General features: G+C 42.0%; 1 pseudogene; it reads left to right on the plus strand.

Moving 5' to 3' along the window:
• Window positions 1-1,020: 1,020 nt before the first annotated feature.
• LOC140203452 (UDP-glucuronosyltransferase 2C1 pseudogene) lies at window positions 1,021-2,633 on the plus strand (annotated as a pseudogene).
• The last annotated feature ends 2,616 nt before the right edge of the window (window positions 2,634-5,249 follow it).

Genomic DNA, 5,249 nt, shown 5'->3' on the forward strand with positions numbered 1-5,249 from the left:
TGGGGCCCTGAGTTACAGGATTATTCTTAGACACACAAACACACTTGCAAACAAGTCTGCTGTCATACATTTCCCTGAATGTGTATACGCGTCTCGAACGGTTAGTAGCCACCCTTCGCAATAAATAGCCCTGTCTCACCAAATTTACACAGCAATATCTAGTTTCTTACATGAACACACATGCACTTACTCACACCACACTACTTTCATAACTATCAGTTCATCTCTCTGCCGTGTTTGTCATACTTCATGTTCCCGTGGTCACCGACCTGAACAGAATCAAGTGCGATGCACATTTTGAAAACACTCACCCACTCAGATTGTTGAGATCTCAGGCCAAACGATGGGTCACGAGCGAATCTCGGACAAGCGACCCACCCCCCCACCACCCAGTGTTGTAACTTCACCATAGAGCCACTAAAGCTGGTGGATTTAGAGGTGTTTTATTCAATAAAAGCGAGCAGCAGATTTCATATTGAGACACTTGGAAGAAGAGGAACTCAGACCCAATATTACATGACATCTTTATATGCCAGAGATCAAAAGTAACTGCAGGAGAAATCCATATTTACAATGTATCTACAGTGCTTCCCTTGAATTACATATAGCTTTCACAAACCTGCTTCTACGCACCCACACTCTAGACACCCAAATTGAATGTTAATCAATATTGTCTGGTTTGCAATCAACCCCTGGTTATGGCTGCAGGAAAATTATTGGTCAGGGCTGCATTTCAAATTCAATCTACAATCCACATCCATATCTGAGGATTGGTTGCCGGTGAAATTAATATTGGCTATACCCCTTAACTCCACAATACGCCGTAACAATGCAACTCGGTTAGAGTTTCCTTTCAGACAGCGTCTGGACGTAAATACAAAAGTGGTTTGATTGCTGGCTCAGGGTGCAGTGTTAACTGGCAGCCAGCGTGAATAACTGATCAAGAAAGGCACTTCGAATTTGCAGTACATGTTTCAGCACAAGAAAACAACCATTTCTGTTTGAGATTCCCAGCTGAACATGTCAAACGAAAGCCGAGCGGGTTTTCAGACGCTTCTGCTGTTTTTTCTGATGTTCTTTTCCGCAAGGAGTCCCAGCCCAGAAGCTGCCAGGATCCTTGCCATGCCCATAGACTGGAGCCACTGGATCATCATGAAATCCCTGCTCCTGGAACTGGTGCAGAGGGGGCACGAGGTGACGGTGCTGAGGGGCGACACTTCACTAAGGATTGAGGCAAAGAACAAAAATTTCACCATGGAAACTACCCGTATTTCGGGGGAACGGCCACATGAGGCTCTTACCGAAGACAAAGTTCATGATATTATCTTCAAATTCTTATACGTGGAAGAAGATGGTTTCCCCTCCAGCATCTCCGCTGTCCGAACCATGATCGCAACGTCCTCCGTCAATATTGAAGTGACTTTTCCGTTCATTCAGGGAATGTTCGAGGATCGCGCTTTGATGGATCGGCTGAGAGCTGGAGGTTTCAATGTGATTTTGGCCGACCCTTACCATGCAGCCGGTGCCATGCTGTCCCATGTACTTAACACTTCGTTGGTGTTTTTTGGCAGGTGGATGATATCCGGGGACATCCACTTTAACTTCGCCCCGTCGCCACTTTCCTTCGTGCCCATGGTAAATTCACGTTTGAGCGACAGGATGTCGCTTTTGGGCAGATTGAAGAACGTGTTGATATACGGAATAACTAAATTCATAAACAACTTCTACATTACCCAGCTTACAATCGGCTCTGTCAGCTTTACCTCAATGATGACATTACCCTGGAAGAACTTTATCGAAAAGCGGATATCGTTTTAATGAAGGTTGATTTTGTTCTTGAGTATCCCCGGCCGACCATGCCAAACCTGATTTACATCGGAGGTTTCCAGTGCCGTCCGGGTCGACCGCTCCCTTCTGATCTGCAGCGACTTATGGACATTTCTGGCGAGGATGGTGTGGTGATCTTCTCCTTAGGAAGTATAGTAGGCACCATTCCCCCAGAAGTTGCGAGTGAAGTGGCGGCGGGACTGGCCAGACTCCCACAGAGAGTCATCTGGCGGTATACTGGAGCGCTACCCCCGAATTTAGGAAACAACACCAAAATCTTGAGCTGGTTTCCTCAAAATGACCTGCTGAGTCATCCGAAGACAAGAGCGTTCATCACTCACGGCGGGGAGAATGGGCTTTATTAGGCCATTTTCCATGGGGTCCCCGTGGTCGGTATTCCAATTTTTTTTGATCAATATGATAACCTTCTGCGTCTCAAAACCCGAGAAGCAGCGGTTATGTTAGACTTGGCTCACATGAAAAGCGATGATATTTACCATGCAGTGAAGACAGTCATCGAAAACCCTTCCTATGCAGAGAACATGAAACGATTATCTGCCTTGCACCGGGACGTTCCGGTGCAGCCAATGGAGTTGGCAGCTTTCTGGATTGAATACACAGTAAGGCACCGGGGGGCTGCTCATTTTAGAGCCGCGGGTAATGATCTTCCATTCTATCAGTACTACTTACTGGATGTGTTCACCATTATTGTGGTTTTCATCGGGCTTTTCTTTTATCTCGTAATTAAATTACTTAAAGTTTTACTTGTCAAATTGTGCCCGGGGAGGAAGAGGAAAAGGGACTAAATGCAGGAAGTTGGAGAATGAATGAGAGTTCGTTCATTTTCGAAATCTTCTTTTGCAATGCTGCAGAACATATTCCCTGATATCAATAGCCAAATATAACCGCACCTGCAAGAATAACTAAATCTCGCTTAGCAGCAATACTGTTTAGCTACTATTATTGCCAAATTGAACAATATCTTATTCCCCAACGTTTTGTTTCATCGATCAACTCTTCCCTACTTATTTAATGTGCGTAGATCCCATTGGTAAAGTTTTTGTTTCTTCACTCCATCTTGCTTCCCTTCTACCCTTCTGATTGTCAGTAAACATAAAAATTATTCTCATTCAATCAGTTTATTAATTGCTGATATTCTCTAAGTATTAGGCTACCAACCTGAATATAATCCACATGTTAGTGTTCACGACTAGGGAAATTAAATTAAAATTTAGAAAGGTTCTGCATGTTAGATAAGGTGCAGCTGATGCCACCCATGGAGTAATGAGCTCTGTTCTGATCTAGATATTTGTAATATAAGAACTGCAGTAGCATGGGTGGTATGTCTTAAGAAGCAAGGGAGGAGAGACTAGGTTGCACATGCGGAAGTTTAGAAGAGTGAAAGGTGCCGTGATTAAAATGCTGATAGGTCTTTCTAGCTGGACATGGAGAGGACAATTACTCCTCTAGGAGAATCGAGTACTGATGTTCACTGAGTTAAAATAGATGTTTAAGAAAGAAATCAGATGGAATTTTATCTCACTGCTAATAGTGACTGATTTTCTATGGCAAAGCGTGGCGGTAGCTGAGGTATATAGAGAATTCAATTATCATTTGTACTAATCTCGACCAGACCCCTGTTCAAGCTATTCTTTCATGAAGAAGCTTTCCTGAGAGAGAACGAGAGAAATAAAAACGTGGAAATTTCAAAATTGAACTTTATCGACTTTTATCATTCAGAAAATATCGCGAGAGTGGGTTTTAAGTAACTGGAGACGCGTGTAGACATCTGTTGTCACAAGCAGGGGTCGTTTAGAAATGTCGGTACTTTGTCAATATCACCTCATGGGTATGCATTGTTCCTCGAATTGTTTACCTTTTATTTCTAATTTTTTGGCTTTGGACTAGCTCTGGGTTGCAGGTGTCTCATTTGGGATCATGGAGATTTTTAAGCTCTCTTTGTATTTATTGCTTTTATTTAATTTGTGATGCATTAATTAGCACGATATTTGCAATGTCTTGTCATGTAGTTTGTTGCCTTTGGGAATTATTGCTTCTCTGCACACCAATGTTGTCAGATTGGTCCTGAATTCCTATGTGCCCCAGGGTGTACTTCAGCGGACCCACCTTTGCTGCATCATTGCGGTTCCTTGTCTTGAGAAAGACAGAACAAGTTCTTCTGTGTATTGTGAGTGATTTCAGCTTGTCAAGATTCGGTATAGTTTCCCTGATATCTTGTTAGTTTTTCTAGTTATTTTTTGAAATAAAACTTTAATTTTGTTTGAATTGCTGAAGTCTCTGGGATTCCTGAAGTTGAGTTTGCTGGTGACCCTCACACCTGCTATGATGTGATGGAGAGCAAAGCACTTTTGAAATTCTTTGTGATCCTCTGTTTGCTCTTATTCTTAGAGGGCTATGAAATTGACAATCTCTGACATTCATTGTTGTACCATTGGCAATAAAAGAAAAAAATAGAAAATGCTGACAATCATTCTTTTCTGAGTCAAGGAAGATGTACATTTTCATTTGCTTAACATTGTAATCACTTTGCTTTATCATTAAGAATATGCTCATTGTGTGTGATGTGTACATTTAATCAGAGTCCATAAAATGGTATAGCACAAGAAGAGGCTCTTTGGCTGACCATGTCTGTGCTGAACACATTCTCTTCTGCCCGTATGTGATCCATGTCATTACATCCCTGCATATTTGTGTGCCTAACAGCCCCTTAAATGCACAGTCCTGCCTGGCAGTCTGTTTCAGTCACCTACTCCTCTCTGTAAGTAAACCCATCCCCGGCCTTTCTTAGCTTCCTAGTTACTGCTGATTCATCCAGCAAAGGAATGTGTTATTTTCATTTGCCCAGCTTTTTATTTCACTTTGCTTTATCATTAAGAATATGTCTATTACATCATATTTATACACAAAATCAGAGTATATAGAATGGCACAGTACAAGAAAAGGGCCTTCGACAGATAACCTCTGCTCTAAAGTATGCTAATTCTCTCTTACCTGTACATGATCCATACCTTTCCATGCCCTGCATATTCATGTTTCTAACGGCCTCTTAATCACTACTAATATCTAGTCAGCTCCATCTTGGGCACTAGCCTACAAAGTACCCTGGACATCTTTAGGAAGCGGTGTCTCAGAAAGGCAGCGTCCATTATTAAAGACCTCCAGCACCCAGGACATGCCCTTTTCTCACTGTTACCATCAGGTAGGAGATACAGAAGCTTGAAGGCAACACACTCAGCAATTCAGGAACAGCTTCTTTCTCTCTGCCATCCAATTCCTAAATGGACATTGAAGCTTTGGACACTACCTCACTTTTTTTTAAATAAGCAGTATTTCTGTTTTTGCACATTTTAAAATAATCTATTTAATATATGTAATTGATTTACTTGTTTATTTATTTTAAT

The sequence above is a fragment of the Mobula birostris genome, chromosome 9, assembly GCF_030028105.1.
Source record: "Mobula birostris isolate sMobBir1 chromosome 9, sMobBir1.hap1, whole genome shotgun sequence".
NCBI classification, from domain to species: domain Eukaryota; kingdom Metazoa; phylum Chordata; class Chondrichthyes; order Myliobatiformes; family Myliobatidae; genus Mobula; species Mobula birostris.